Raw genomic sequence first — 9,265 nt, 5'->3', positions numbered from 1 at the left:
TCAATACTTTGTTATATACCCTTTGTTGGCAATGACAGAGGTCAAATGTTTTCTGCAAGTCTTCACAAGGTTTTCACACACTGTTGCTGGTATTTTGGCCCATTCCTCCATGCAGATCTTACTGACAGCTGTGGATGCTTCGGGTGATGTATTGTTGTTTCTACTATTACATCCTAAGATGCTGGGTTCTTTTACTGAAGACTCCAAAGCGTACTGATAATAAACGGAACAGATTTATTTAATGTTCTCCTTAACATATTTCAATCTACTGCTCTCTACAGCCTCTTCAGCCCAACAGTCTACTGCTCTCTACAGCCTCTTCAGCCCAACAGTCTACTGCTCTCTACAGCCTCTTCAGCCCAACAGTCTACTGCTCTCTACAGCCTCTTCAGCCCAACAGTCTACTGCTCTCTACAGCCTCTTTAGCCCAACAGTCTACTGCCATCTACAGCCTCTTTAGCCCAACAGTCTACTGCTCTCTACGGCCTCTTCAGCCCAACAGTCTACTGCTCTCTACAGCCTCTTCAGCCCAACAGTCTACTGCTCTCTACAGCCTCTTCAGCCCAACAGTCTACTGCCATCTACAGCCTCTTTAGACCAACAGTCTACTGCTCTCTACGGCCTCTTCAGCCCAACAGTCTACTGCTCTCTACAGCCTCTTCAGCCCAACAGTCTACTGCTCTCTACAGCCTCTTCAGCCCAACAGTCTACTGCTCTCTACAGCCTCTTCAGCCCAACAGTCTACTGCTCTCTACAGCCTCTTTAGCCCAACAGTCTACTGCTCTCTACAGCGTCTTCAGCCCAACAGTCTACTGCTCTCTACAGCCTCTTCAGCCCAACAGTCTACTGCTCTCTACAGCCTCTTCAGCCCAACAGTCTACTGCTCTCTACAGCCTCTTCAGCCCAACAGTCTACTGCTCTCTACAGTGTCTTCAGCCCAACAGTCTACTGCCATCTACAGCCTCTTCAGCCCAACACTCGACTGCTCTCTACAGAGTCTTCATCCCAACACTCGACTGCTCTCTACAGAGTCTTCAGCCCAACAGTCGACTGCTCTCTACAGCCTCTTCAGCCCAACACTCGACTGCTCTCTACAGTGTCTTCAGCCCAACACTCGACTGCTCTCTACAGCCTCTTCAGCCCAACAGTCGACTGCCCTCTACAGCCTCTTCAGCCCAACAGTCGACTGCTCACTACAGCCTCTTCAGCCCAACAGTCTATTGCTCTCTACAGCGTCTTCAGCCCAACAGTCGACTGCTCTCTACAGCCTCTTCAGCCCAACAGTCGACTGCTCTCTACAGCCTCTTCAGCCCAACAGTCGACTGCTCTCTACAGCCTCTTCAGCCCAACACTCGACTGCTCTCTACAGCCTCTTCAGCCCAACAGTCGACTGCTCTCTACAGCCTCTTCAGCCCAACAGTCTACTGCTCTCTACAGCCTCTTCAGCCCAACAGTCTACTGCTCTCTACAGCCTCTTCAGCCCAACAGTCTACTGCTCTCTACAGCCTCTTTAGCCCAACAGTCTACTGCTCTCTACAGCGTCTTCAGCCCAACAGTCTACTGCTCTCTACAGCCTCTTCAGCCCAACAGTCTACTGCTCTCTACAGCCTCTTCAGCCCAACAGTCTACTGCTCTCTACAGCCTCTTCAGCCCAACAGTCTACTGCTCTCTACAGTGTCTTCAGCCCAACAGTCTACTGCCATCTACAGCCTCTTCAGCCCAACACTCGACTGCTCTCTACAGAGTCTTCATCCCAACACTCGACTGCTCTCTACAGAGTCTTCAGCCCAACAGTCGACTGCTCTCTACAGCCTCTTCAGCCCAACACTCGACTGCTCTCTACAGTGTCTTCAGCCCAACACTCGACTGCTCTCTACAGCCTCTTCAGCCCAACAGTCGACTGCCCTCTACAGCCTCTTCAGCCCAACAGTCGACTGCTCACTACAGCCTCTTCAGCCCAACAGTCTATTGCTCTCTACAGCGTCTTCAGCCCAACAGTCGACTGCTCTCTACAGCCTCTTCAGCCCAACAGTCGACTGCTCTCTACAGCCTCTTCAGCCCAACAGTCGACTGCTCTCTACAGCCTCTTCAGCCCAACACTCGACTGCTCTCTACAGCCTCTTCAGCCCAACAGTCGACTGCTCTCTACAGCCTCTTCAGCCCAACACTCGACTGCTCTCTACAGCCTCTTCAGCCCAACAGTCGACTGCTCTCTACAGCCTCTTCAGCCCAACACTCGACTGCTCTCTACAGCCTCTTCAGCCCAACACTCGACTGCTCTCTACAGCCTCTTCAGCCCAACTCTCCAAAACATTATTGATATTTTCCCTACCTTGCATCTCGTACTCCAATCACTTCAATGCAAGAACGGAAACCCCATTATCATTTGTTAATTCAAATAACTCAACCCCTGCATTTCAAATCCCATTGTCTATTTCTAACCATTTTACAACTAAACTCGTTAGGGTGTATTGTGAAATGTATTATGTTTTATCTACCTTTGTGCTGTTGTCTGTGCCTTGTAGTGCTGCTACCATGTTGTGCTGCTACCATGTTGTGCTTCTACCATGTTGTGTTGCTACCATGTTGTCATGTTGTGTTGCTGCCATGCTATGTTGTTGTCTTAGGTCTCTCTTTTTGTAGTGTTGTGGTGTCTGTCTTGTCGTGTGTTTTGTCCTATATTTTTAGCCCCCATCTCCGCAGGAGGCCTTTTGCCTTTTGGTAGGCCGTCATTGTAAATAAGAATGTGTTCTTAACTGACTTGCCTAGTTAAATAAAAACATAACATGTATTGCAGCCCCTTTTCCACTGTGAAGTAGGCTATAAATAGCTGTGCCATTATTAAAAATTGTAATTGTGTGCCCTCGTAATTGGAGTGGACGAAACTGTGGACACCCAAGCTATAGGCCACTGTAATTGATATATGCACTTTAGAATGTCTAAAATTTAGCCTACTCCCAATTTTTTCTCTGGTTTTTTAAAAAAATTGTATCATGTTAAATATTACCCACCATCGGGAGCCACCGTCAATACCCACATACATTTATAACTGTCACTTTAGTGTTCGTTTTCTTCCATTTGTAGCTTAGGTTTTGCATCGTGCCATTCCGTTTACCTTTATTTCCTCTGTCATGTCAGTGTAGTTGTTCCTGAGGGTAGCTAGCATTAGTGGATCACATTCGGCTAACGCAATAATTTGTGACATGTTGTCTATCATCGTTTATTGTGAATCATTATGGGACTCAGACCACATGTAGCAGGTTAAACTTGTTCACGACTGGACCGTTGTCAAACAGTTCCATGATTAGTGAGGATCAGGGGTGAGTGGATAGTAGCGGGGTGAACAGGTAGTGGCTTGGGTGGTTGTTGTCCTTGATTATCTTGTTGACCTTCCTGTGACATCGGGTGCTGTAGGTGTCCTGGAGGGCCCCGGTGATGCCCCCGGTGATGTATTGTGCAGACCTCACTACCCTCTGGAGAGCCTTGTGGTTGTGCGCAGTGCAGTTGCCGTACTAGGCAGTGATACAGCCCTACAGGATGCTCTCAATTGTGCATCTGTAAAACTTTGTCAGGGTTTTAGGTGCTAAGCCAAATGTCTTCAACCTCTTGAGGTTGAAGAGGCGCTGTTGCGTCTTCACCACATGTTTATGTGGGTGGACCAATTCAGTTTGTCTGTGATGTGTACACCCAGGAATTTAAATCTTTCCACCTTCTCCACTGCAGTCCCATCGATGTGGATAGGGGGGTGCTCCCTCTGCTGTTTCCACGATCATCTCCTTTTGTTGACGTTGAGTGAGAGGTTGTTTTCCTGGGTTCTTCACCTCCTCCCTGTAGGCTGTCTTGTTGTTGGTAATCAGGACAACTACTGTTGTGTTGTATGCAAACTTGATGATTGAGTTGGAGGCGTGCATGGACACGCAGTCATGGATGATCAGGGAGTACAGGAGGGGGCTGAGAACACACCCTTGTGGGGCCCCACTGTTGAGGATCAGTCAAGTGGAGATGTTGTTTCCTACCTTCACCAGCTGGGGGCAGCCCATCAGGAAGTCCAGGACCCAATTGCACAGGATAGGGTTCAAACCCAGGGCTTCAAGCTTACTGATGAGCTTGGAGGGTACTATAGTGTTGAATGCTGAGCTGTAGTCAATGAACAGCATTCTTACATAGGTATTCCTCTTGTCCAGATAGGATAGGGCAGTGTGTAGTGTGCATCTGTACCTATTGGGGCGGTATTCAAATTGAGGTGGGTCTTGGGTGGCAGGTAAGGTGGAGGTGATATGATCCTTGACTTGTCTCTCAAAGCACTTCATGATGACAGAAGTGAGTGCTACTAGTCATTTAGTTCAGTTACCTTTGCCTTCTTGGGTACAGGAACAATTGTGGCCATCTTGAAGCATGTGGGGACAGCATGGGATAGGGAAAGATTGAATATGTCCCCAAATACACCAGCCAGCTGGTCTGGGCATGCTCTGAGGACATGGCTAGGAATGATGTCTGGTCCGACAGCTTGCGAGGGTTAACATGTTTAAATGTCTTACTCATGTCAGCCACGGAGAAGGAGAGGGGGGGGCCGCAGTCCTTGTTAGCGGGCCACGTTGGTAGCTCTGTATTATCCTCAAAGTGGGCAAAGAAGGTGTTTATTTTGTCTGGAAGCAAGACGTCGGTGTCCGTGACGGGGCTGGTTTTCTTTTTGTTGTCTATGATTGTCTATAGACCCTGACACATACGTCGCGTGTCTGAGCCGTTGAATTGCGACTCCACTTTGTCCCTATACCGACATTTCTCTTGTTTGATTGCCTTGCGGAGGGAATAACTACACTTTTTGTATTCCACCATATTCCAAGTCACCTTACCTTGGTTAAACACGGTTCCGCCATCTATCCACGGTTTCTGTTTAGGGTAGGTTTTAATAGTGACAGTGGTTACAACATCTCCAATGCACTTCCTTATAAACTCACTCACCGGATCAGCGTATAAATCGATATCCAGCGCAGACAGAGATGGCTGTCTCGCTTCGCGTTCCTAGGAAACTATGCAGTATTTTGTTATTTCTTACATTGTTACCCCAGGAAATCTTAGGTTTTATTACATACAGCCGGGAGGAACTATTGAATATAAGAGCAACGTCAACTCACCAACATTACGACCAGGAAAACAACTTTCCTGAAGTGGATCCTCTGTTTGGCCCACCACCCAGGACAATGGATCAGATCCTCTGTTTGGCCCACCACCCAGGACAATGGATCAGATCCTCTGTTTGGACCACCACCCAGGACAATGGATCAGATCCTCTGTTTGGCCCACCACCCAGGACAATGGATCAGATCCTCTGTTTGGCCCACCACCCAGGACAATGGATCAGATCCTCTGTTTGGACCACCACCCAGGACAATGGATCGGATCCTCTGTTTGGCCCACCACCCAGGACAATGGATCAGATCCTCTGTTTGGCCCACCACCCAGGACAATGGATCAGATCCTCTGTTTGGCCCACCACCCAGGACAATGGATCAGATCCTCTGTTTGGCCCACCACCCAGGACAATGGATCAGATCCTCTGTTTGGACCACCACCCAGGACAATGGATCGGATCCCAGCCGGCGACACAAAACAACGGAGCAGCAGAAGGGGCAGACGGAGCGGTCTTCTGGACGGGCACATCGCGCACCGCTCCTGAGTATACTACTCGCCATTGTCCAGTCTCTTGACAACAAGGTAGACAAAATCCGAGCAAGGGTTGCCTTCCGGAGAGACAGAGATTGTAACATTCTCTGTTTCACGGAAACACGGCTCACTCGGGATACGTTAGAGTTGGTACAGCCACCTGGTTTCTTCACACATCGCGCTGACAGAAACAAACATCTCTCTGGAAATAAGAATGGCGGGAGTTTATGCCTTATGATTAACCATACGTGGTGTGATCATAACAACATACAGGAACTCATGTCCTTTTGTTCACCTGACTTAGAATTCCTCACAATCAAATGCAGACCGCATTATCTACCTAGAGAATTCTCTTCGATCATAATCACAGTCGTGTATATTCCCCCCCCAAGCAGACACATCGACGGCCCTGAATGAACTTCATTTGACTCTATGTAAACTGGAAACCACATATCCTGAGGGTGCATTTATTGTAGCTGGGGATTTTAACAAAGCTAATTTTAGAACAAGGCTACCTAAATTCTATCAGATATCGATTGCGCAACCCGGGCTGGCAAAACCCTGGATCATTGTTATTCTAACTTCCGCGACGCATATAAGGCCCTCCCCTGCCCTCCTTTCGGAAAAGCTGACCACGACTCCATTTTGTTGCTCCTAGCCTATAAACTGAAACTAAAACAGGAAGCACCCGTGCTCAGGTCTGTTCAACGCTGGTCCGACCAATCGGATTCCACGCTTCAAGATTGCTTCGATCACGTTCCGCATAGCGTCGAACAACAACATTGATGAAGCGTGGATTGCGATTACTCAGACCAGCGTGAATGGTTCTTGTCACGGGTACATCCTGTTTGTGTTTCTGCCTATAGGAAGGGAGGAGCAAAATGGAGTTGTGGTCAGATTTGCCGAAGGGAGGGCCTTGTATGCATCTCGGAAGTTAGAGAAGCAGTGATCCAGTGTATTGCCCACATGAGAGCTGCAATCAATATGCTGATAGAATTTAGGTAGCCTTGTTCTCAAATTTGCTTTGTTAAAATCCCCAGCTACAATAAATGCAGCCTCAGGATATATGGTCTCTAGTTTGCATAGAGTCCAGTGAAGTTCATTGAGGGCCGTTGTGGTATCTGCTTGAGGCGGGGGGGGGGGGGGGGGTGTACGCGGCTGTGAGAATAACTGATGCGAATTCTCTTCTGAGATAATATGGTCAGCATTTGATTGTGAGGAATACTAGGTCAGGTGAACAAAAGGACTTGAGTTCCTATATGTTGTTACGATTACACCATAAGTTGTTAATCATGAAACATACACCCCCGTCCTTCTTCTTCCCGGAGAGATGTTTATTCCTGTAGGCGCGACGCATAAAGAATCCAGGTGGCTGTACCGACTCTGACAACATATCCCGAGAGAGCCATGTTTCTGTAAAACAGAGTATGTTACAATGCCTGATGTCTCTCTGGAAAGCAACCCTTGCCCTAATTTTGTCTACCTCGTTATCTAGAGACTTGACATTGGCGAGTAATATACTCGGAAGTGGTGGGTGGTGTGCACACCTCTGATGTCTGACCAGAAGGCCGCTCCGTCTACCTCTTCTGCGGCGACGTTGTTTTGGGTCGGCCTTTGGATTCAGATCAAATGCCCTGGGTGGTGATGTGAACAAAGGATCAGTTTCGGGAAAGTCGTATTCCTGGTCGTAATGTTGGTAAGCTAACGTCGCTCTGATATCTAATAGTTCTTCCCGGCTGTATGTAATAACACTTAAGATTTTCTGGGCTAACAATGTAAGAAATAATACATTTAAAAAAAAACATTGCATAGTTTCCTAAGGACAAGAAGTGAGGTGACCCTCTCTATGAATAAGCCTGTGCTTAGCTCTATTCTGTTTATTTTTATCCTAATAAACTCCCCAGTCCTTAAAAATTACAAGCATACCCATAACATGATGCAGCCACCAGTATGCTTGAAAATATGGAGAGTGTGTAACATGTACTCCGGGAGTCAGAAAGCAGGGGCAGAAGGGGACTTTAATACTGAACAGATACAAAATAACAAACATGGGCCGCTTACTGAACATGAGACACGAGCAATAACACCTAAGGACTGATGACAAATGAGGGCTAAATAAATGGGGTGTAATCAGGGTAATGATAAAGTCCAGGTGTGCCTAATGATGGGGTGTGAGTAATGATAGGCTGCCAGGACCGGTGGTTAGTAAACCAGTGATGTTGAACGCCGGAGCGGGAGTAGACGTGACAGAAGGGTACTCAGTAATGTGTTGTATTGGATTTGTCCCGAACATAACACTTTGCATTCAGGACAAAAAGTTAATTTCTTTGCCACATTTTTTGCAGTATGACTTTAGTGCCTTGTTGAAAACAAGATGCATGTTTTGGAATATTTTTATTCTGTACAGGTTTCCTTATTTTCACTCTGTCATTTAGGTTAGTTTTGTGGAGTAACTACAATGTTGTTGATCCATCCTCAGTTTTCTCCTATCACAGCTATTAGACTCTGTAACTGTTTTAAAGTCACCGTTGGCCTTATGGTGAAATCCCTGAGCGGTTTCCTTCCTCTCCGGCAACTGAGTTAGGAGGACGCCTGTATCTTTGTAATTAATAACTTCACCATGCTCAAAGGGATATTCAATGTCTATTTATTTGTGTACCCATCTACCAATAGGTGCCCTTTGAGAGGCATTGTAAAACCTCCCTGGTCTTTGTGGTTTAATCTGTGTTTGAAATTCACTGCTTGACTGAGGGAGCTTACAGATAATTGTATGTGTGGGGTACAGAGATGAGGTCATTCAAAAATCAAGTTAAACACTATTATTGCACACAGAGTGAGTACATGCAACTTATTATGTGACTTGTTAATTACATTTTTACTCCTGAACTTGCTATATCAAAGTGGTGAATACTTAATGACTCAAGAAATTTCAACTTCTCATTTTAAATTACTTTGTATAAGATTCCAAAACCATAATTCCACTTTGACATTATGGGGTATTGTGTGTAGACTAGCGACAAAAAAATCTCAATTTAATCCATTTTAAATTCAGGCTGTAACACAACTTTTTTAGGAGGAAAAAGTCAGGGGGTGTGAATACCATCTGAAGGCACTGTAAAAAAAAAAATTGATGCACCCATGGACTAATCAGTGCTCAAACTGTGGCAGAATCAGTCCTCATTGGACCTCATCATGTGTTCCAAGTGGGAGAAGGAGAGAGAGCGCCGCCTATGAGGTCTCCACTATAGGTTATTGACCGAGTCGTGACCGAATCCCCATCCATTCAATCACAACTGATGTACTTTTAGAATTTCCAAATCTTCTTTTCCTCCTGGTGGCCCCAGCTGACATTCCAGGCTTCCACTGATGAAGGAATGGGGTGAATTCCTCCCTCCTTCAAGCAACCAAAACATCTGTTCAGTTTAGTCATCACAGAACTACAGTCAATCATTTTAAAAGGTGAGTCATTCCTACAATTCATTGGAAGCTTAGTGACATCTTGACGTCACACACAGAGACACTTGTCGTGACGTTGTATTGATTCATGTGACGACTGCTGCTCATCGAGTGATTAACGGTTAAAACAAAGTGATTAAATGAA

Source organism: Oncorhynchus clarkii, chromosome 32 (assembly GCF_045791955.1).
Source record: "Oncorhynchus clarkii lewisi isolate Uvic-CL-2024 chromosome 32, UVic_Ocla_1.0, whole genome shotgun sequence".
In the NCBI taxonomy this organism is placed as follows: Eukaryota; Metazoa; Chordata; class Actinopteri; order Salmoniformes; family Salmonidae; genus Oncorhynchus; species Oncorhynchus clarkii.
The sequence above is the reverse complement of the archived record's forward strand: the minus strand, read 5'-3'. Positions refer to the sequence as shown.